This window comes from Tachypleus tridentatus, chromosome 7 (assembly GCF_004210375.1).
Source record: "Tachypleus tridentatus isolate NWPU-2018 chromosome 7, ASM421037v1, whole genome shotgun sequence".
Taxonomy (NCBI): Eukaryota; Metazoa; Arthropoda; class Merostomata; order Xiphosura; family Limulidae; genus Tachypleus; species Tachypleus tridentatus.
In genome coordinates this window covers 50,047,320-50,072,617 of record NC_134831.1, presented here as the reverse complement: position 1 = coordinate 50,072,617, position 25,298 = coordinate 50,047,320, and the positions used below count along the sequence as shown (strand labels likewise).

Here is a 25,298-nt window from a genome sequence, read left to right as displayed (position 1 = left end):
CTATTTGCTGTGGTCCATTTAAGTATATGATTGATTGCAATTTGTAGCTGCTGCTCAATAAACCTCATGTTTGATGACTGACATGAGATGTGAAAGTCATCAATGAAAAGACCATTTGCAGCTGTAGGTGGTAGCTGTTCACTGATGGCATTAATCTTTATAATGAAAAGTGTGACACTCAGAACACAGCCCTGAGGGACTTCAAGTTCCTGTGGGTAAAAACGGGGAAAGTGTCGAACCCACATGGACCTGGAATTGGGGGCTCATTAAAAAATGCTTAATAAAAAGTGACAAATTGTCACAAAATCAGTACGAGTGAAAGTCTCGCAAGGTGCTATATCTCCATGTTGTATCACAAGTTTTCTCTAAATAAAGAAAAAATAGAAACAAGATGTTGTTGCATCAAAAAGGTTTCTCTAACTGATGTTTAAAGGTGTATTAAGTGGTCTATTATGGAGCGTTGTCTTCGGAACCCATATTGAGTAGGTGAGAGAAGGTTGTTTGATTCAAGGAACCAAACAAGATGAGCATTAATCATCCTCTGTGAGGTCTCACTACGACAACTCGTCAAAGCAATGGGATGGTAATTTGAAGGAATCTTTGGATCCTTTCCAGGTTTAAGAATAGGGAGTACAATAGCTTGGTGCCAAGCATCAGGAAAGACATTCTCCTTCCATATCCAGTTAAAGACAGCCAAGAGAATAGTAAGAGAGGCAGGAGAAAGGTGGCATAGCATCTCATAACGTATATCATCAGGTCCAACTGATATATTTGCAGACCGATGAAGCACAAGTTTGAGTTCCACCAGTGTAAAAGGGTGACTGTAGTCATAGGGATGATCAGTCAAAAAGGAAAGAGGCAGATGCTCAACTCCTATTTTAATAGCTAAGATGGAAGGGGATGAGTTTGAAGAGCTAGATACATGAGAGAAACATTCATCAAAAGTATTGGCAATGGTCTAAGCATCAGCAACTTCATGGCCATTGAATATTAAGATAAAGAGGGGGAAGAAGTATACCGTACACTCACCTTCCCGGATATTGTCCAATATGACTTTTGAACTGGTGGTTTTTCTTCATACTGGAGGTAAATTTAATCCAAGATTCCTTCTAACTTTGACGTTTAACTTGCCAAGCCTGTGCACAAGTTTGCTGAAATGCAATGCAGTTTGTAAGCATGGGATATTTATGAAATTTATCCCAAGCACATTTCTGAGCTTTTCATGTTATTGGACAAGCAGAATACCACCAAGTGCAAAGGTGCTGTGGGAAAGATGTCGAGGTTTTGAGGACGCATTGAGCAGCTGCTTGGACAATACAGTTAGTTACTGTTGCTACACAATCATCTATCGATGATTTACATAAGATGGCAGGATCAAGTTCTGAGAGAGCATTGAAAGAGGGCCAGTTGGCCTGGTCCAACTTCCACTGAGGCACATGGGTCAGGTGGCACCAACACGACCAATCTCTCTTAATATGATAGGAAAATTATCACTACCCCATGAATTGATGTCAACCTCCCAAGAAAAGCAAGTGAAAAGTGAATGGGAGCAGATAGAAAAATCTATAGTAGTAACTGACTGACTGAGTGCATGAAAATATGTGTAAGAGCTAGTATTGAAGAGAGATAGGTTGTGATTCAGGAACATATGCTCTATAGTACAACCCCTCACATCAATACTAGAACCACACCAGAGGGGATTATATGCCCATTAAGATCCCCCAAAATTAAAAAGGGGGTTGGCAGTTGCTCATTGAGGGCATCAAGGTCTGAGGGATGATAATTTTTTTCTAGATGTGAGGTACAGAGAGCAAACAGTGATGGTACGACCCAAGGAGATACAGATGGCTACAGCTTCCAAGGGTGTATTCAATAACAAGGACCAGGTGGGCACATGTTGTTCAACCAGCAGTGCTACTCCCCCATGCCCTTGTCCTACACAGGAGCTGTCATTTCAGTATATGGAGTATTGTTGAATTTTGACTGTATTAGTAAGTTTTAAAAATGTTTCCTGTGAAAAAAAGACATTTGGGATGATAAAAGTCAATCAAATCCTTGATGTCATTCACATTTGAATTAAAACTTTGCTCGACAGTTCCATTGGATTAGTGTGGCTTTTTATTTTTTATTTTGGAGGATAATTTGACATGGAGACTTTCTACTTATGACTCTGCTTTTTTCTTTACTGGATATGGGTCGATCACTCTAGTGATCCTGCTCTGGATCGAGTAGGCAGGTTAGAGTTTGTAGACATATGTTCCAATGATTGAGGACGTGAACGAATGAGAATGAGTTAATTTTTGTGGTGTCAAGAGAGGAAAACCCCATAGAAACACCTGGGTGTTAACAAGGTAAAGTTGGGCAATGATTGCAAGATGTGGTACGGACAGAGTTAGAAGTAGATACTGATTTGTTAACTTTGTTAATTTTGGAGGGTACTAGATTCAGATGTACTGTTAAGGATTCTGTAAGAGGCACAGAAAGGTCTGTCTGGACTCCTACTGTAGTAGTGGAATGGATCACAGCAGCATAAGTCCAAAATGGAATTGGAAACAGTAATTTCTGAGCCTCTGGATAAGTAATAGTATGAACTGTCTTGAGACATTGTACTTTTTTCTCTTCCACCCATTTAGGGCAAGAAGTAAAATAGGAAGGATGTGAACCATTACAGTTAACAAAATGCATTTCTAGCTGGCATTCAGAAGCATCATGGTCTTTATCAATACAATGAGCGCATGTTAAGGAGCCACGGCGAGATGTTTTGAGTGACCAAATTGTTGAAAATTAAAACATCTAACAGGAATACAAGGCCATACCTTACAATTCAGTATTTCTGCCTTAATTGTGGTAGGAGGAAGTGATGTTGTAAATGTTAATATTAGAACATTTGTCAGCTCCACAATACTGTCTCTATGAGTAAAAATTCGGCACATGGCTGTAACACCTTGGCTGGTGAAACCTGTGAGGATCTCTGACTCTGAAATGGTCTTTAAATCCCACTCAACTATAATTCCTTTGGAAGAATTCAAAGTAGGATGAGGAGTAACCTCAATGGGTATATCCCCAATGGCCTTCGACTTCAAGAGGAGTTTGGAACATTGTGATAAAGCTGTTTCCATTAGAATGCCCCCAGACTGTAATTTTTTACCAATTTAGGTGAGCCAGCAAACCCTTCTAAATCCTTCTGAATAAAAAATGGAGACATCTGCTCTAAGGGTTCTTCATTTGAAGAATGTATAATTAAAAATCGTGGGACAAATTCAAGTTGTGAGTTTGACTGTACAAAGTCATCAATGCACAGTCATTTGCCAGTAGTCGGATTTTTCTCTAGGCTGTCATGCTTGCTTATTTTTTATTTGAGGGGTATGCATTATAAAAAAAAAAGAATATTTCAGTGCCCACTGATTTTATCCACCATGGAGCCCTATGAGGGGATGCACTACAGTGCCATACAAGATCACTACAGCAACACCAGGGTTTTGTAAGCACTATACCCGAACATCAGTATCAGACAATGTCCACTACACCTGTTGAGGACGTCCTACGCTGGCTCAAATGGACTAGCCGATTGATCTTGGGGGCCACCCCAAGACTACCCATCCACAGGAATTCAAGTCCAAAGTGGTGTGATGGAGTTGGACCCTCAACCACCAGGATCCTCTCCTACTCTTCACAGGTCACTATGGATGATAAACACTCAGGTGGATGTTTAAATCCCAGAGGAGGTAAACTGAAAGTACAGAACCTTCTCTGGGAGGTCCCCTCACCATGTACAGGAATCTACATTGAGGAGATACCAAGATAAGAGTGGTACCTAATGGAGAATCTTACTAAATCCAAAAGAGGTATGCTCTTCACCCAGAACTTAGTTTCTGTATTAAGAACTGAATTGTAGATGAGGGATCATCACTGTAGGCCTGCCCCAACCACAGAGCCAAGTTTCCATTACTTGGGGTTATAATTAAATGGTCTTGGTCCTTGTATCCCATGCAGTAACTAGGGCAATGGGACAGTAATGTTATATATAAATTTACTTTTGATTGGATCCCAACCTGCAACTGTAAAATAATGCATTCCAAACTGACAAATTCACAATAAAAAGGTAAACCACATCAAAGCAGACAATTCTCCTTTATATGAAGAAGTCCAAAAAGCAACACCCCAGGCTTGGAATGATGGAATCATGTATGCCTTACTTAACCAAAGGAAAGTAACGCATTCAGTCTAGAATTATGTACATTTATTCTCAACTGAATGGTCAAGGAGCCTTTCACTTGCCCCTAAAAATATAGGAAATACTTGGAACAGCTGTGCTTAATGAAGGACCCAGGATGGAACCTCTCTGAATTTGGAATTAGGAGGATATAGTGGACCTCCTTCAATGAAGAATATACTGAACTAATATTGATCAAAAATAAGGGCCATGCACACCCCCACCAGATAGCTGAACATCAAATCTGAACCAGTATTATTAGTAGGCTCTACTCCTACTGGCATCTGGGAAAAGAAAAATACCCATGGACCTAAGTAGGAGGGACCTCCAACTTTTCCCACTTCTCTAAAAGTGAAGGAATTCACTCTAAGACTTTGGAGAAAAAGCCTCTGTCCACCATCACAGTGACTGGAAACCTGGGTTTTAGGACTCCCTAGCTCCACAAATAAAGTCTGGGGGAGTAATGTTTGTTGGAAAGTCCTGAGATACAGTGCAATAGATGAATTATATTCCTTAACCTTTTAAAAGCAAACTGACTCTAATTTATTTGATATGATGATCAGTAGGGATGGAGAGAATCCCCTTTAGCTTTACTCATGATATTCCATGATTAAAAACAAAGACACTTAAAAGTAGAAAAAAAACAATTACCCCTCTGGATAACCTAGCAGAAACAGTTAAGATAGTGACAATGGGGAGGCAAAACCCTCACATGAAGAGACTGCCAGATCAGGTACATAATGTAAAATAAAAGTATTGGGGGAGAATTACATATCAGTCCACACAGTGACCTATAGAAGGCAAATCTGAATATATGCAACTCACAGAAGATACCTCTTCTTTAAAGAGAGCAAAGAATAAAGTATTGTCTAGTATCTCTGAAGGTATAAGTGCAGACAATAAAACCTTCAAGACTCTCGCTGAACACAATCAAGATCAAAATCTGATTTGACATGAGAGAGAAATAGTGAAAAGATGAATCAGAGAAAAGGTCTGAACCCTGTCTGACAGTGTTTCGTTAGAAGAACTGGTCTGAGGACAAACAGAGCAAATTACCCCAACCAGTGATGTCTATAGCCAGCAGTCATGAACAATAAACATGCAGTAAAATGGGATATATAGCATACAATAGTCATGTCATAAACATGTGAAGAGAAAAAACATTTAAACCTGAATATACCTCTCAGGTAATTGCAAAAAAATAATTTGGAACCAATTACCCAAAATAATAAGAGGAATCTAAAGGAGAACTGAGGACTCAAAAAAATATACTTGTAGTTATGATAACTAAATGATAGTAAGTAAAGCTGCCATCCACAATTAGCTACTGTGAAAGATGCAAAAACCTCTGACAAAGAGACAAGTCAAAAAATGAGTTATGATTGACACCACTCATTAAAAACAGTTTAACCTCTTATCAATACTACCTTGAAGATATGCACCTCTTCCACTTCTTTTTAGACTATCTGTAAAGAAGTGGAATAGTTGAACACACCAGAGGACTGTAGAAGCAGAAACCTGAATTGAACCAGCTTCTGATGTGATCAACAGGAGCTGACAATGGGATGAAACTAATCATATTTCTTATCCAGGGCAACATGTGAAGTGCAAAGAAGGTTAAGAGCGATAATCCTGTCCTGTCCAGATGGAAAGCATCTATTGTCAAGTACCAAAGATGAGATATTAGAGAAAAATTGCCATTAGTTTGGTGATCCAGTGAGAGACCAACCCATCAATTAGAGTTGCAATATTATAGGCAATCCAACTGAACTTTGCAATGCAACATCTATCATGTTGGGAGAATCTGTTTGGATTAAGACAATGAACTCGTTACCAAAGGCAAGCCAAAAGGGTAATAGGATAAGACTAGTCCCAAAAAAGGAGGTCCAAAATTTGAAAATGGAGCCCAAGACTACAAGACTCCTTGATAAGAAACATAAGACACCATTATGGAATAGTTGAAGCGAAGCCTGATGATTTACTCCTTAAGAAGCCCAGACAATGAGACTGAGAATTTGTTTGTTGAAGAGCAAAAATGAAAATATTGTGTAGGGAATCCTCATTGCCCATGTATAGACTATGGAATTTCTGATTGTTGGTATATGTACCCCATCCCTGAAGCAAGGCAATAGAGGACCCCAAATTGTAGAAGCATCCTAACTTAATCCCTTGTGACTGAAGAATGATCCTGAATAAGGAAATGGGGGAAACCAGGAGATGAACACACATGGTCCCTGATTAATTAAAGACAATAAAATGAACACTTGAATTACTGTCCCAAAGTCACAAAGAATTTAAGAAATGCCCACATTCCTGGAAGAGAAGAAATCATCCATGCAGTGGGAAAAGAATAGGTGAGTAAGAGTGTTGCATCTTATTTTACAGTGTTGTGCATGATGGGAGAGAGCTTAGCCTGATTGAGAGATAAGATCAAAAATAATAAATACCCAAACTGATGACATGTTGAATTGGAGCAAGAATAGATGCTGCAGTCCTGAGAGAGAAGTCTGTCTGGGTTGTATCTGAAAATAGAATAAGACTGTGATGGTCTAACAACTGACAAGATGTTGCCAGCAGTAGCCAGTCATCTATGAAATGAAGTGTGCATAGTACAATGGAATGAAGGGAACAAAAACTTATACGATACAGCAAAACTCATGACAAGCCTGTGAGACAGAAGGAAAAATCCAGAACTACAGTACTTGTTCTCCATGTACCACAAATGCCAGTAGTGGTGGGACTCCACCTCTAAGACAAAGTACAGATAGCAGTCAACTATAATAAAGTTGGACATCTACAATCCCAGTGAAAAAATTCAACACAGATTGAGGAAAGATTAATTTGTGAACCTTGGAGAACCTAGGAATTGATACAGACAAAGAAGACTGAAGACTGGACACCAATCTCCTGTCTCCATAGGCTCAACAACTAACACGAATAAATAACCAGACTCAGATAACTCTAGAACAAAGTTCTAAATCCCAATTCACTGCAGGAGATGGAAACCCTACAGGTTGCATGGATCATACTGGGGCTGATGTGAACTTAACAATCAAGGACCTGCTGAGTTTTTGGACTGATAGGCAAGATTACTATACATCCAGAAATTCTTGGAACATAGTCCCCACAGCTCCTGAAGGTATTCAATAATCACTGATGCTGATGGCAATCTGACTAAGCAGTAGAAACCTTGGATACAGACAGAATTTATTCTGTGTACCAATGTATTGCGTACTCATGAAGAGAAGAAACGAAACTATGACCCCCCCTTGTAAAAGTCAATGAAATTTGAGTCTTAACGGCAAATGGGAGAAATGTAGAAGCCAAAATCTGAGCCAACATGCATGCTCACAATTAATCCAAATTAATAAAGCTGGTGGTCCTGAGAGTTTTCTAAAAAAGTGAAGTGAAAGGAAACAAAATGTGCCATCAAATAACATAAGAGACTTGTATAGCTGATCTACAAACTCTGCCTCAGAACCCTGAAATATGAGGACCAGATATTATTTGAAAGAACAAAAGAAGCTTCCACTCTGTGGTGATGATAGACAAAATAAGGTTCCAACAATGTGTTGGATAGGGCCTAACTTATCCTTTATATAACTAAGAAGAAAACCTTCCAGCCTGAACCCCAATTTCTATGTATGGAAAAAGAACAAAAGAAGCAAAAATACTCTCCTAGGCCTTTCAGCTATCAATTATGTTGCTAGCTCAAAAGCAACCAGGAAAAAACACCAAACAGCATATGCTTCAATAACCAACAAAAAAAAAACAAATTAAAGGCAGCTTTCCTCAAAGCAAACTCCTTTTGCTTTTCATAGCAGCTTAAAAACCATAGCAAAGTAAGTTTTGTTATAGCAAGCAGTTGTGGGCCATTGCTGCATCCACCCTAGGGAATCAAACCCTGGCACTGTAAGTCCATAAATTTACCAATGACCCACAAGGAAGCTGAAAATCTAATGAACTAAAAGAAGGTACAGGAAAAATCAAATCTAAAGTCTCTCCAAAATGTTGAGGATAGCTCTGAAATGCAGCCTCAAAGCCTCCCAGAGGACCATCACAGATTCCAATACATCTCTACCTCACTACAAATAAGATCACTGACAGTCTCAACAAAAACAACTCCTCTCCCATTGCTGTATGATGTCAGATATTAGAAGAGCAAGAGGAAATATACAACTGGCATCTGTGCCAGAAATAATAATAATCCAGGAATTCATACCATAATTAGCTTGAGAATCAAAAGAAATAAAAAAAATTTAATTACTTTTACAAAAACCACGACAGAACATGATAATGTTTAAAGTATCTCCAAACAATTGTAACACTGGGAAACTCTTTAGTGACATTTTGTTGAGAAAGAGTAATAAAATAATAATAAGCATTAAAAAATACTAAAACTAATAAATAAAAAATCAGATGCTTTACATACTGTAACCAACAGTGTTCTTGCTATGATAAAATTATCACTTGTCTCTATTGATGTCCAAGAACTACCACACCATTGCAAAAGTTATACTTGGCTTGTCCAGTTAAAATATTTACATCAGTCCTAATAACAATATTTTCATGCAAAATATATTTATTTCATTAAAATCATATATATTTAAACATGTAAACTAGTGAAATGCAAGGTACTTTGTGTTTTTAATGTAACAGTTCATCTTATAATTCTGAAGATCTAATTGAAGTGTTCCATAAAAATTAATACTTTGTATGCTTAAACAGTAAGTTTATAAGCATCTGCCACTCTATTATTATTTCATTATCTTTTGCTAATTTGGCAGCTCCCATTAAGCAAGTCAGATACAACTTTAAGGCTTAAAAAAGAGTAATGCTTAAGAAATCTGAAACATGAGTAATGTTCCCTTTTCCTTTTGACAATTTATTTTATTTTTTAGTAACTATTTTTGCATCTGTATCTAATAACTAAATGTGATAAAACTTATAAAAACACTTAAAAAAGAAGCATAATAGAACAAAATTAGTAACAGTCACAAAAGACTTTACATACACAGATAAAGACTGCTTTACCTTAGCTGTAAAGGAAAGAATGAGGTATGACATAATTTATAGCTAAAGAAAAATCAACAAAAATGAGAATCAACCTAATAGGAGATATTTTAAAAGATCCCTAAGTATTTCCTAACTAAATTTTCAAATTAAAAATAATTTTAGTATAACTAGTGCTTCAGATAATTTTTGCTATGATCAGTATGCTACTTATCAAATTTTCTCCCTTACTGCTAAAGATGATCAGTAATTCAGTATAATTAACAAGTTTTTGCAAGTTGGTTTATGTAGAGACTAAATCAATTATAATAGTTTGAATGTGCCAATATTATCTTAAGTATCTGTCCCCAAGAAAGTACTACAAAAAACACATATACTCAACTTGCACATTTATTTTTTGTCTTAATTCTCTGTTTGTATAGTTGTGAAAGCACTGCCCTTCTGCTGTTAGCACTGATCCACTTTTTAATTGTAGGGCTGGGATCATAGAATAAAATACCTAGACCTAATATTACATTTTTCATTAAATATTTCATATTTTCAGCCTTCTCAGAGAACATGAATTTTTGTCTTGAGGCTGTTTTGTACAGAAAATGCACTTTCAAAATCAATGCTTGTTACACAAACCCATGAAGCTATTTTATACAATTTTGACATGTTAGAAAACTGATCTCCATGCATTTTGGTAATTCTTTTACATAAATGTTCAGTTTTTGAGTTTTTATACACACATTTCAGTATAACTCTGAACCTATGTTGTTCATTTTATACCAAAGCATAAATAATTTTTTCCCCCCATCATCATTTTAAATTGTAATGAATTTGTTAGTTTTGCAAAAACCTCCAAGATTAGTAACACATATAACCACACCTGTCAGATCTTCAAAAATAGAATGCTTAAGTACGGATCCCAAATTATGGATGTTTCCATCTTGTTGTGTAAGCCTATTGGTGATATTCTGAAGAGTTTTGTCTATGTATTTACTCATTAACTGATTTACTTCAGAAGGAAGTTTTAAACCTTTATATGACCAGTATTCTGTTCTAAAGAGCTCACCATCTCCCTGTAATTTTCACATTTCTTGAGCTCATCCATACCAGCTAAAGTAAACACAACCAGTAGCCTCACTTTACTGAGTAACAGATTTTTCTGCTGAAATCCACAACTTGAAACCCAAATTTCATTATAGATATGTAGCATGAGGGTTGTAATGAAAGAATTTTAGTACATTTCAAATATATATGTAGTGATTTTACTCTTGTATTTAGTTCATATTGCTACAACAGAAGGATAACTGATACACAGCATCAACAGCACTTTTCAATCTCAATCATCTCATAGTATGTGGTTATTTGATTTGCAAATCTTTGTCATTGAGCTGCTGCAGAAATAATAATACAAACTACTGAATTGTGATTTGAAAGTTTGTTTAATACTTTTAATGGCACATCCAACACACCCCAGTGCAGATCTTTGAGCCATGCAATAAATTTGTGTAACAAATGTGCAGAGATTTAACTTTATTTGTACACCCTACACCAGTTCTGTAACCTACCACAGTAGCAACTTTATCTGAACATAAGCTTACCTTTTTTTTCACATCTACTCCTAATTTATCAAAAGCATCTTCCAAATATTAGGTGACTGTATGGGCTTTGCCATCACGTTTTACAATTCCTAGAGAGGATGCATCAATATTGTCTACATGCAGAGATTTTATACAAATGATTTTTTTAAGTCCTAGATCACATAACTCAGCTGTCATAACACCATAAAAATTGTGACATTTCACATTCTTATTATGAAAAGTTTGATATGACCTGCATTTTATTAACTGAAGTTCAATTGAAATATTTCATTTCAACTTTCAAACCTGAAAATCTAGGTTCATTTGTGGTTTCACTTGGAGGATCTAACTCTACACAAAAATAAATTATTTGAAATGCTAATCTATCATACTAATTCACTTTATACTCAGGTGAACAACCCTCATCTTCAAGTTCACCATCATTGTCACTGTACCCCATACTTTCAGTTTTTCTTTTGTACATTTATTCTTACTGCATCAAGGAGGTCACTGCTACATTTGTGACTTTTAATTGTAGAAATCTGAATACAAAGAGCCAGTAGTATCCATCACATTCTTCTTTCCAACAACTTTATACTACTGACAAAAAATGGATTCGAGTCTGTCTATTTTGATAGCCATCTACAGTCATAGGTATTTATTTTATCCAACATATACTTGTACAGCCAAGAATGGTACCACCACCTACAAAAGCTACCAAGTTGCTTAAGTGTGTTGTGTTCTTGATATTTCAAAATTGAAATTCTAATGATAGTTTTCATAATGCTGGCAAATTATTGTTGTTCTAAATTTTCCTCAGTTAAACCACTGATTAAAACTAACACCATTATATAATTGATATTGCATCATTATAGCCATAATATAATGTTCCATTACTAAATTGCAATATTATTTTTTTAGCTGCCACTCACATCCCACCCTGTTGATTCATTTCTCTCTCTTTATATAAACATGTATAGTTTGCATCAGATTGAATGAATACTTTATATACCTTTGAAAAGCATAATAAACCCAGAAATCCCTAGTTTGTTTTAAATTTGATAAGGAAGAGAAACTTTTGTGAGAACCCACTCATCATATGCTGATCTTAAACTTGGCACTTAATTGTATGTTTTTATTTTTCATTGTGACATTTTAAGTTATTTCAAGTATAGAATTAACAATTGGAGTAATTTAGAAGTTTTGGCATGACATCTTGAATTTTGAATTCAGGTGTGCAAGTTCAATTTATAGCTCTCACCTGTAAAATCCTATAATAAGATTTGATAAAATTGTTTCAAAAGAATTAATTAAATATCCAACAATTGAATAGCTACTATTGGACAATAAATTCAACTTTATAATTGATTGTATATATAACATATACAAGGTCTTGTTGAGAATTAATAGATTTATCATTAATAAGTTATTTCATTATATGCTGTAATACATGGTAATCAAAATATTGTATTTGACAAAATACTAGTACATTAGTTATTAATTTACATTTTGTATGCCACTTTTACCATACAATTATAAATTTGTTTACTGAACATGCATTATTTTTTACTTCTCTACATTGAGGTAAAATAAAATTATGTAACATGTTTTGTGTGGCTCACACAATGTGTTGTATTGCTTTATTGTCTGAGGTGTGGGATTGCTACTCCATGTAGTAAAATAGAAAACAGAACAGTAAACATGTTTCCTAAAAGAACAGAGGTTTAAACTGTGAATATAAGTCATTTATCACTCTGTGGCCAATACAGAAAAGTAAATAACTGTGTTAGTCCATTTATTTCATATTTTTCAACTGTTTGGATTATACTTGGATAATGTCTGTAATGACCCCCAAATTATGTACACAGCTTGTGTAGAGATCTAGAAGTCAGGTGTGTCTAGCCTAATCTTATTACTGTTTGTATCAGGAAAGGATGGATATGTATATTTATTTACTTTTACAGCAATAAGTGCATGCTAATGATCATGATATTAACAACCATTTGATTGTTGCCTGAAATAACTGCCTTTGGTCTCATTTAAATCTAAGCACATTCATTGATTAGTTGAATTGTAAGAAAAACAAAACAGTGCAAAGTTAGTAATGTGTTGTGCAACCACAATGTTTCATTCCTGAAAAAACTTGAAGTGCTGAATTTGCCATCAAAATCCTGGAAACAAAATTCGATATAGGACTCAAATAATACAAAAATAGTTTCAGACTTCCAAGAGTCCAGAAATGGGACAAAATAGTAGTTACCACAATGAAATTTTTATTCACCATGGTAACCTGGTGCCTGGGATTTGTCAAGGCCTGACATACATTGCTGAAACATTTTTGATGTTCATTTAGAAGGTTCCAGAAATAAATAAAATATGGAAATTTTAGAATGAAAATAAGTATATGTAATCGCTATTATGATATTCATGCAACACACAATTCACATTTACTAAACAATTTTCTATTATTATGGAAATACAGTAAATTTGGAAATATAATAATTATTAATTCTCCAATATGAACTAATGGCAGATGCCACAAGCTTTTAGGCTTATTGGTGAGGAGATTCCAAAAACAGTCTAAAGCAAAGAAAAATTATTGAAAAGCAGCTTAAAAAAAAAACAAGTAAATGAGGAAAACAATCAATAGTTGAGGATACTACTGATAATTGTTACAAGTTCTAAAATTTACCACTGATGAAATTCTACAGACATTCATAATCACAATCTATCAACAGTTCAATAGATTATTACACAGCTACTTGTGGTTTGCTTTCTTTTTAAGCATCAGGAAACTGGGTTTGGGAAAAAATAGTCATTTGCATAGTTTCACATTTCAATAGTAAGTATACAAATTTATACTGTAGCATATTGATGATAGTACATCCATAACTGATGTGTGTAAAAATATATCTCAGAACAGGTGGTATGAGTATTAACACTTTTACTGATAAAGAGAGAACAATGTTTCTTAGCCTGAAGATGGCCTAGGAAAGTCAAAACATTGTTCTCTCCTTATCAGTAAAAGTGTTAATACGCATACCAGCCGTTTTGAGTTATATTTTTATTTCAAGTGGGTTTCTTGTCATCAAGAATGATATGTGTAAAATAAAAAAAATGGCACACATCTGTCAAAACATAGTGTATCTTTTGTGTGTATACTACCTGGAGCACTATATAGCAACCATCATTAGTTTTAACTCTCATTAGTTCAGTTCCAAACTTACAAATTACATGTATTTACAAATACATACACACATATATATAACAAAATGTTTCTGTTAACCTGTAAATATCAGTTACAAACCCTTTCAAAAAGTAGATGACCAGAAAAACAAGAAGTTTCCAGTAAGTCTGATGTAGATATAATCAGTTTTTTAAATATGCATGTCAACATGTAAATTGAGGTAATCAGCTGTAGGCTCCTATTATTTTACCATGAAAAAATACAAAGGTAGTGATGTTAATTATAGTGGTTTAGAATTAATGTGATAGTGTTTCAGACACATTTTTACAGTAAATTATGTATCAGAAAATTTTTGGATAAAATATGAAATGATATAGGTAATGGAATCATTATGAACACCACATTGAAATGAAATGTCCCTTTACTTACAAAACTAAGCATCACATGAAAACAATACTTTAGAAATAAAAATACATTGAAAACAAGTGAAATATATACCTTGCCTTTTATAATTAGTTCCAAATCCATTGTATAGTTATATTGCCACCCACAATTCAGTCTACTTCAGTTAGGATAATGATAAATTACTGGAAATGACACCACCATTCCAACACAGGTGCCCATTAACAAATGATCATAAAATATTTAAGTGCAATTGCAGCAAAACTACAAAAATCACTTAGTGTAACGTAAGCAACATTAAAGGAATTGAAGATCAAATCTGTTATCAACAGAAATATATATATAGAAATAATAACTGTTTATTAATAAATCTATCAAATAAAGAGCTTTTCTCGATGTACAAGTTTTCTTTTAGTATGTCTATGAGTGAACATGTATCAGGCAATGGCAATTAATTTTGTGTAGTGACTGATAAAATAAGTGATCAATGTGATCAGAAGCATTTTGTTTTCCAAGTAAAAAGCATGATTGAAAATGAGCAATTAATTGGATTACCCATGATCATCAATTATTTCAATAAGTGTTATTTAAAATAATTGATTAATGAAAATTATGATCAAGTGGGTTGCCACAAAAATAATTAACTAATGGAAATTATTGTTTCCAATTATTACTATTTTTTTATTATTCAAATGAATCAAGTCTCATGTGAGAATGACCAAGTAGTTGAATGTTATCAATTAATGACCCAACAGTTAATCAAGTAGCAAATTCCATTATTCTCCCAGCTCTTATACACATTAATTCAAATAAATAACTAATACTGGTTTATCCATTTCACTCTGAAAAATCTAACTGATAACGAACAAAGAAAATAGCAAAAAAAAAGCCATGTTTCAGTGTTTTGCATCTTATCATTCAGAACTTTTAAAACACATTTGTAGTGTAATTTCAGAGATTTTATAAAGACATTTTGAGTATGCCGATAACACCTTTGTGCAGTGTCTGCAAACTAATGTATTAATTTATAACTGTTACGACAAACCTTATAGATTAAAATTTACAGAAATTTTGCAAAACTCAGGTTCATCAAAGCATTTCATCCCACTTTCTTAATGTGTGAAATTCTGAGCTTTTTTTCACTTCTAAATAAAAACAAACCCTTGAAATTATATCTCAGTTTGTTGTTGTTTAAAAGCATTGAAGGAGGGAAGTAAATATTCTAGCATTTTGATTATGTCGTTGAGTCCTGTAAGTTTGTAGTTCAGTTATAGTGGGGGTTCTTAATCGGTTGTCCATGAAGACAGAAGTGAGTGTAAAAAAAAAAAAAAGTTTCCTCCATTATTTTGTATGTATGTGTGCATGTGTTTATGAGCATTTTTCTGGTGAGGAATCCCATAGCTTTTGAATTAGATTCTCAAAGGGGTCTGTGACCCAAAAAGAGGGTTCAGAAACACTGGGTTATAGCAATGGTCAGAACAGAATATTGTGATGTAATGGAAAAAACTGAAACTTCATTAGACGACAGAAATTTCTTTGGAATACATGGTGATAGGTTGTTTAATAGGAATAGAGTACTAAAAAGAGCGAGTTACATCCCATTCAAGTTGAAGATACTTAAAGCAATGAGCTTGAATCTGTTTGTGGTTATAACTGGAGAAACCTTTCAGATGGAATTTGTTACAAATCATGAAACAAAGAATTCAGCTGTTAATGACGTTATGAGAGATTTTAATTTAAGGTGTACAGATTGGAAAATTTTATAGCTAAATCATGAGGGAGAGAAGTTTTAGAAACTGTTCAGGATGGTTGTTTTAACCAGTTGGTCAGAGAACCTCTTATGAGTAATGCTACTTTAGATTTATTATTAACTTCTAATAAAGAAATGATTGCTTGGATGGAGATTGGGAAACATCTGGGCTCAAATGGTCATTATTCAATTAGAATTATGTTTTACTTCAAATAGACATGAGAAATAATGAGATTTTGTTCCAAATTTCAAAATATAAATTCTGAAGGGATGAGGCAAAAATTGCATTTGGTGAATTAGGCAATTGAATTAACTGGAGATATTGATCAAATGTAGAAATATCCTAAAAATAAATTCTTAAATATTCATGATAAACATGTTCCTTATAAGCAAAAAAAAGAGTGACTGCAATAAAAGACAAAGGTTGGCTTACAAAAGGTATAAAGTTAAAGAAAGCATTATGAACGTAATAAGTTTAAATTGACTCCAATAATTAGAAACTCGAAGGATTATAGAAGATCAAGAAAGTTGGTCAAAATAAAAACTAAGAAAATAAAAGCAAATATCAAAAAGGGTTGGGAAATGTTAAAATTGATAGCAAGGATTTCATTAAATACATAAAGGGTAAGCAAAATGTTAGGAGAGGAGTAGGTCATTTGAGGGATGAGACAAGAATGCTAATCTCTGATGATTATGGAATTTCTAGACTATTAAAATATATTTTTCAATTTTTACTAATTAAGATTTAAACGATATTTCTTATACTTAACACTTGCTGGATGAAACCAAGGCTAAACATGATTATTACATTAATTCTGAGACTGTCAAACAAACACTGGGAAATTTAAAGAATGATACATCTCCTGGTTTAGATAATATTTACTAAAGAGATTAAAAGTCCTCAAAGAGGGAGTATGTGCCAGAAAATTGGAACTTGGCTAACGTTAGTCCTTTTATCAAGAAAGGTAATAAGAATTGTGCCAGTAATCACAGGTCTGTTAGTCTTACATCCGTAGTGAAAAAAGTTTTTGAAAGTCTGATAAAAATAAATGCTTTGCAAATTCATCTAACAAAGTTTAACATTTTGTTGGAAAGTCAGTATGGTTTTCACTGTGGGATGATTTTACCTTACTAATCTTTTGACATTTTTTGAAGAGGTTACTCTTTTTGCAGATGATAATACAAGTGTGGATTTGGTGTATCTGTTTTCAGAAAGCACTTGACAATGTACCACATAAAATGCTTTGTAAAAAAAAATATGTTGGTGTTAAAGATACATGGGCTCAACTGATAGGAAACTGGCTAGATGGAAGAAAGCAGAAAGCTGATATAAATGGAGTTTAGTCAAAAATAATTAATGTTGTTAGTGGGTCATTCCATGTCAAATTATTCAAGGGGCTGCAGGTGACCCCACAGAATGCTTTAAAAATTCACATGTACTCATCTACCCACATAATGAAAAATTGCCAAAGATTAGGTCAATATCTCTAATAGTTTGATTTACAGCCCTGTAAAATTTAGTTAATTTTTAGCAAATTCATTTTTGGGCAACTTTGGCTGCTTAAAGCTGCAAGAAGGCTGAAATTTGCTACACTGACAGAATTAATCTCACAAAATTCAAAAATGGTCTCAAACCAAGTTTATCTCTCATAGGATTTGCATAGTGAGGCAGTAAAATCACCTGAAAACCCAAAATCAGCTAAATTTTGTTTTCAAATTTCCTATAACATATCAGTTGATAAATCAGCAATTGTTGTAATTAAAAGTCTGTTGATCTCCTGTAAAAAAAATTAGCTGCATGCAACTTTTTATGATTTAGCTAAAAATAGCGATACTTCAGGCCACAGTTGGACCATGTCACCAGTTATTCAGCCATTTCAGATATATACCATATATTCGTACATCTCTGAAAATGATCTACAAAAAAATTCAGGATGGGATTCAACCTACTTTTTGAGTTATAATTTTTTATGGAAGAAAAATCTTGCAGGGTTATGTTTCATCAGTCTCTTAAGCCATCCAAGCAAGGTACCTTTGCTAGTGATAGGGAAAATACAGTTTTTATGTATCCATGGAAATACTGAATACAAGTCTTAAAAGGCTAAATATCATTGTACAAGTCATAACAGAGTTTTTCTCTACTAGGCAGCATTATAATCTTCCTTTGAATCCACCCTTAGCAACTGGACTAAGCTCCTTACTTTAAAAAGAGCACTGAATTGTTAATAATGGTTCAGAAGTAGGAGTAGTCTACTACCAGGATTATACTTGGGATAGAATGGTTATCACACAAGAATAAGTTAAGGTCTGAAATTTTGTCTTGTAAAAAAAAAGAGCGAGAAAGAGAAAAAAAGAATCTGTTGAAGGTGTTTGAAATTTTTAAGGGAATTGGTCATGTTGATGAATCATCTTTCATATTTAATGACAAAAGATATATTATGACAGGGTAGGAGTCATCTTCAGTTAAGACAGCTTCATTTTTTCAAATTTGGTGGTACTATGGGTTACCTTTAAATGTTGTAAATAGAGTAAATTCAAGGAGTTTAAATGGAAAGCTCAATAAATATTTTACTGACAAGGACTAACTACAAGTTTTATTTCAAAGTTTAGTACAGTGGACAGAACAGCCTAAATGGGCCAAAAGGTACCTTCTTGTCCTTAAACTACATGTATATTACTAAGCCAGAGCCAAACAAGTTCAACTCTGTTCAACTTGTGAAAGTTCTATTGAATACTCTTGATTTTTGTTTTGTTTTTCTATGAATCTTAATATTAATGTTTCATTTGTATTCTAAAGATAGCTGGTATGATCATTCAAACTTTAATCAGAATAGAGTACAGAACAATGTTTCAACCTTCTTCAGTCATCTTCAGTTTGTGATATAAAGGATGTTTTGAAGCATCTAACCCACATACAAGCCAGTCTGTGTTACACTACACTTGATTTCTTGAAATAAAAGGAGCTAAAATGCATTTAGCCAGATAGAATAGTTTGATTATTGTCTGTCCATTATGGGTTTTGCAATAGGGGTGCAAGAGGCTGTGAGGGAGATTGCCATGAAACCTTTTAAGCATAGTGAATGTTCATATAATGTTAGGATCACCTAGCCTACAGCCAAGTGCATAACATTTATCATGAAAGTAAAAATATCAATTCAATTTTAAACTTAAATCATTTGTGAATGAAGCTATTTTCTGTTACATAGCCAACATTTTTAATAAAAAACAAACAAAAAGTACAGCAACAATGGTATTTACCAATTAAGTGTCAAAATCACAACAGTATATACATAGGTCAAACAAGATGTTCCATACAAATGAGAACTAAATAAGATTTTAGAAATTAGAAATTAAGGAAAATAGATTCAACTATTGCATCTCACATTATTTAAATGAAATATCAATTTGATCCAGAAAAAAAATAAAATTTTACATGTTTGTAAAAATTGAAAGGAACTTGGTAGTCTGGAAGCTATACAAATAATCAAAAACAAATCCATAAAACATTATAAATGACCAAACCAACTTAAACTCCTCCTTACTTGTTTCCAGGTAAATGTCAGGGTCACTTGCAGTTCTATGTTTACACATGTAAAAATGACTTATAAAACATTATAAAGCCCAAGTCTTTACCTTACAATGCCTGTACTGGCAAAATCATGGTCATAAATAAATGATTTACTTGGGAAATATGCAATAGTCATATTTCTTTGTTTTTTTCTTAATTCCGTAATTACAGTGTTTCACCAAATACCAATGCTTTCAAGCATCAAACATTTTTTTAAAAAATACTTTTAATTAACTAAGATAAAAAATCCATTTTTTCAGAATAAAAATAAAGTTACATGTGATTATACTTTCACACCACAAACATGGGAAACAAAAAAAACTGATAATTTAGAATTATATATAATTTATATAGAAATGAAATCAGACATAATAGCTTGAATTTTGTGCTAGTGGTAATCATATATATACCTACAATAACAGTAGTATTGGGAATCTAAAGTCCACAATGCTATTACATATACAAAACATATAGTCCCAATTCTTGTAAAGGTCTTTAACAATAACACCAACAGCTACATGCTCAACTGCATACCGTATGATCTTATCGTTCACGTTATCAAGAGCCCATCACAACAGATTACCCTATATTTGGGCCGCACTCCCGTCCAATTTCAAGTCAACCGTACGAATGCTCACAGAAGGACACTTAACGAAGATCTGAGTAGCTAAACTGACAATAATAATCGATACAGAACCTTGTTTTAAAAGTTAAATACTATTATTAATACTACTAGATCTATTACAAACTAGAAATTCTTAAATTTCAGAATTTAACTTATAAGGTACGCATAGCATAGGATCAATTTCTACTCGCAGTCTTATAACTATGTATTAATATTATGCAAAATATAGTGCAATTTTAAAACACATACCTTATTCAAATTCCAAATTTTCATCAACTCCTACTTTTACTTTTTGACCAATATTATAAACTGTTGACTTCACACACCTTACTGCTAGAATTGAATATTACGCCACCTACCTGAATACGTAATTAGAATTCTCAATACATCTTTTGAGCAATTGCCTTTTCCATTTAACATATCCTGAAGTTATCTTATAAAATATACACGTTAGAATTAATTTTTCTGCGTAAAAATACTTTAATGACAGTTTTAAAAACATAATTTCAAACATCATTATAACAATAAGATACCAGCAGACCCGAAAACGGTAATACTTTGAAATAATTTATAAGTTTCTTTAAGTAAAAGTTGGTAACAGTTCAATATTTAGAATGTAATTTTATTCCAAGTTTTTGTATTTATACAGGAATTTCAAGATTTTGCAGCAATGATCTTACTAATTTATTCTTATGAATCATTCAGCCTACAAGCTGTTTAACATATTAAAAAACAAATTTGAAGATTACACTGACAAACACCACACTAACATTACTTATAAAATACAATGTGATAACTGCCACGAGTTCTATATTGGAGAAAATAGTAGAAAAATGGAAACCAGATTCAATGAACACAAAAAGTCACCTTCACACATTTTCGAATACTGCAAATCAAATAAACACAACATAACCATAAAAAACACTCAAATGCTAAATAAAGAAACAAACATAAACAAACGCAAAATTAAAGAAGCTCCACTTATACAGCAACTAAAACCAAAATTAAGCCAATATAAAGGAACACCTTTGTACCTATATTAATAAATATAATCAAACATCTAAACACGCTTTCTACATTCCTACACTCAATTGCACAACCCCTTTCAAACATGTGGTCAGCTATCGGTCAGTTACCTCTTTCTTTCTTTGTGAACCTAATGATGACTAAAAAAGGTCGAAACGTTGTTCGCTCCTCTATATAAAAAAATTGTCTCAACTCATACCCGCCGTTTTTACATATGTAAATGTGAAGACTAATTTTTAATTCTATTTACCCCTTCTAATAAATATAAATACAACACCATTTTTTGAAACTGGTTCTGTAGATCTTAGGTGTCCAAAAGGATATTCTAAGGATTCCAAAAGTCATGTCTGAAATCTCATAAATATATTTTAACCTGAAGATGATCTAAGAAGATCGAAACGTTGTTTTATAATTTATTTTAATTAAAGTGTTAATACAGACACCTATTGTCTTCAGAATACGTTTTTACTCAAATTAGGTTTCTCGTCATCACAAATTTCAATAAAAGATGTTATTTCCTGCTTCTCCCAGCTATATACCAATAATTATGATATTATATTAAGGTATGATGTATCATCTGGCTACTTTGATGTAAATGATGTATGTTAAAATTGTTTAGCTTCAATTTATGCCACCACATCCCCCTTTTCAAAATCCTAGATCTACTACTGCAAGCTAATTTTATTCTTTTGATTTGTCTCATCCATAATTGACCCCACTGGTACAGCGGTAAGTCTACGAAATCTCTTTAGAATTGTATTCAGTATTTTTGTAGATACAACCTAAAATCCTATTTGCTCCATCACTAGCAACAGCACGTTATTTGGATGGCTTTACAGGTTCATCGACTATTACACAAAGAATCCTTTCTTTCATGGCAATGTTAAGATTATTCTCATCCAAATCATAGATCAACTACTGCAGGCTAATTTTATTTTTTTGATATGTCTAATCTAGAGTTGACCCCACTGGTACAGCGGTGAGTCAACGTATTTACAACGCTAAAGTCAGGGGTTCGATTCCCCTCGGTTGACTCAGCAGATAGCGTGATGTGGATTTGCTATAAGAAAACACACAGTCATCCAGAGTTACTAATTAGAGATGAAGTTCTCTTAAACCAATATAACTCAATGACGCATGGTAATTCGAATGTTAGATTGGGATTCACATCTATGTTCAAGTTCAGTATTATTATTAAGTAAGACATCGGCTACAATATCTAGAATCTACTCAAAAACTGATTAAGTTTATTTCATACCACGTCCCCATTGGACAGTGGTAAGTATTCCGACTTAAAACGCTAATATCTGGGGTGTGTTAGATTCCCTATAATGGACATAGTCAACAGCTTAATGAGGATTTGCTCTAAAATAAATATTCTTTATAAAACTTCCTATGAATAACCAATAACATCAAAATCCCAGCTTTAGCTTCAAACATAACATACCGTTTTCGGACAACATGGGACCTTTTAGTACAAATCCTATTTGTCCCATCCCCAGCAATAGCACATTGTTTGGATGGCTTTACAGGTTTATCGACTACTACACACAGAATCCTTTCTTTCATGGCAATGTTAATATTATTCTCATCCAAATTATATTTATAATTTAAAGTATTACAACCCACATGCTTTATTTGGCATTTATCATAATTAAATCTCAGCTGCCATTTATTTGCCTAATTCAGTGAATGATCTAAATCCTTTTGTAAATCAGTAGTATCTTTTCCACAGCTAGCAACACTCAAGACCTTAAGATCATCTGCAAATTTAGGTAATTTATTGACTATTTCTTTATTTACGTCATTGATACAAATAAAAAAGAACAAAGGTCCTAAGATTGAGCCATGAAGCACTCCATTTGTGACATTAATCTATCTGTTTTCTCCCATCCAACCACTCTTTTATCCAATTTGCTAACTTATCTCTTACTTCTATCGTGACAATTTTTACAAGATTTTAATGTGGCACCTTGTCAAATACTTTCTCAAAATCCAAGTAAACCATATCTGCACTCGTACCTACATTTACATAAGCAGTAACCTTTTCAAAGGATGTCAAAATATTTGTAAGGCAATATTTTCTATTAATGAAACCGTGTTAACTATCCAATAAAATCCTAAACTTTGTTAAATGACTTTGCAAAGCATTTTTAATTCACTTTCTAAAACTTTTCCCACAACTGGTGTCAGACTAATGGTTCTATAATTACCGAGACAATTGTATCATTTCCTTTGAAAAGAAGAGTTACATGAGCTAATGTCCAATTCTCTAGTGCCTGCTTACTATTCAAGGAATGAAAAAAAAAATAGTAGTAAGTGGCTCACATAACCTCCTTCAGAACTCTTGGGGAAATATTATCGTTTTTTGAACTTTCAATTTTTTTTAAACTAGTTCAGAATTAATGCAAACATTTGTTTGATCTTGTTTCCATTTATAAACAGTTCAATGCGGAATACTGTTTAAATCTTTGTAAGTAAAATCGAAGAAAAGGAAAAATTTAATGAGCCAGCCATCTCATGACCATCAGATACTAGCCTTTCTTGATCAATCCTCAAGGGTCGTACCATCATTTTAGCATTTTGTTTAAAGAAACTCCTTAATCGTACTTTTTATATTTTCAGCTGTCATTTTCTCATACATCCTTTTTATTGCTTAATTTCCTGCTTCTATAATATTCTAAGTCTCCACTCATTCCAGTCAATTTAAATTTTTCAAATTTATAATGCTTTTCTTTAATTTTTCTCTCTTAAATTCTTTGTGAGCCGCCCTGGATATTTACTTGCAGCTATCCTTTTCTTTCTATAAATATTTGGATATTTCAGAATTTATCATTAAAAATTTTCCACACCTGATCAGTATCTCCAAATAACTCAGTTTTCCATTGAAAACAGTTAATTCTTGCCACATATCTTCAAAATTGGTTTTTTTGAAATTTAATAGGAAAATATCATTATTTCTTATGTCAATGTGAAAAAAAACATCGAACCTAAAGGAGAAATTATCACTTACGTCCAGCTGTTTCCCCAGTTTCTACCTTCTCGATCATTTCTTATTAACAACAAATCTAAAATAACATTGTTTCTAGTAAGCTCCTCGACTAATTGGTAAAAAAAAAAGCTATCCCGCACAGGTTGCGCAGATAGCTCTTCTGGAACTTTACGCGAAATTCAAAAACACCAAAACCAAACCCGAACAGTTTAAAAAATATATCTATCTCATGGTTTGATTCTAGCATTTCCCAGTCTGTATGCTAGAAATTAAAATCACTCATAATTATAGCTTTATTAACAGCGGAAATCTTAATCTCATTGTAAAGGTTCTCACTAATTTATTCAATATCATTTAGTGGTCTGTAACAAATTTCTGCTAAAAGCCGTTTTCCTTTATATCATTTAATCGAAACCCAAATGAATTGAATTTCCTTGCTATTATCTTTAATATCAATAGCATATAACTCAAATTGTACCCACAAATATTCTTTAACATTCTATTTCTATTAAATGTCCTTTAATCCTGTATTTCAAAGAAACTTCTGCCATTAGAATAATCTACTTTTGATCATGTTTCAGTTATTTTAATTACATCAAATCCTCCATCCAAACTAATATTTTAAAGTCATTTATATTACTTCTTATACTTTTAGCATTACAACAGTAACAATTAAGCCAACCATTATAATTACTTCTATATACATTTTCTACGCTAAAGTTTTCTCTGTCTCTTATTCTTTTTTAATTTAGTTTTTCGGCCCTCTCTACTCTGTAGCCTTAGCTTTAAACTTTCCTTACAGCTGAGTTAAGAGCCTTAGTAAATAATTCAGCCCCTATCCTGCTTAAATCAAACCACCCATTTCAAAAAGTTCCTTTCTTCAACTGAACAGTCCAACATCCTATATTTTCTTTCTTACATACTAACCTAAGCTTAGCATTTAGTTCTAGTGAC

General features: G+C 33.3%; 1 protein-coding gene across 4 annotated transcripts in view; it reads right to left on the bottom strand.

Moving 5' to 3' along the window:
* LOC143255628 (C-terminal-binding protein-like) overlaps window positions 1-20,687 on the bottom strand; it is a 95,326-nt gene extending 74,639 nt beyond the window's left edge. For 2 of the 4 annotated variants that reach the window (XM_076511587.1, XM_076511586.1), the window contains exon 1: window positions 20,576-20,676. The gene's annotated coding sequence lies outside the window, so the exon portion shown is untranslated. Of the gene's footprint in view, window positions 1-20,575 lie in introns of all 4 variants that reach the window. The other 2 variants (XM_076511583.1, XM_076511584.1) reach the window with 2 other exon arrangements.
* Between the last annotated feature and the right edge of the window lie 4,611 nt (window positions 20,688-25,298).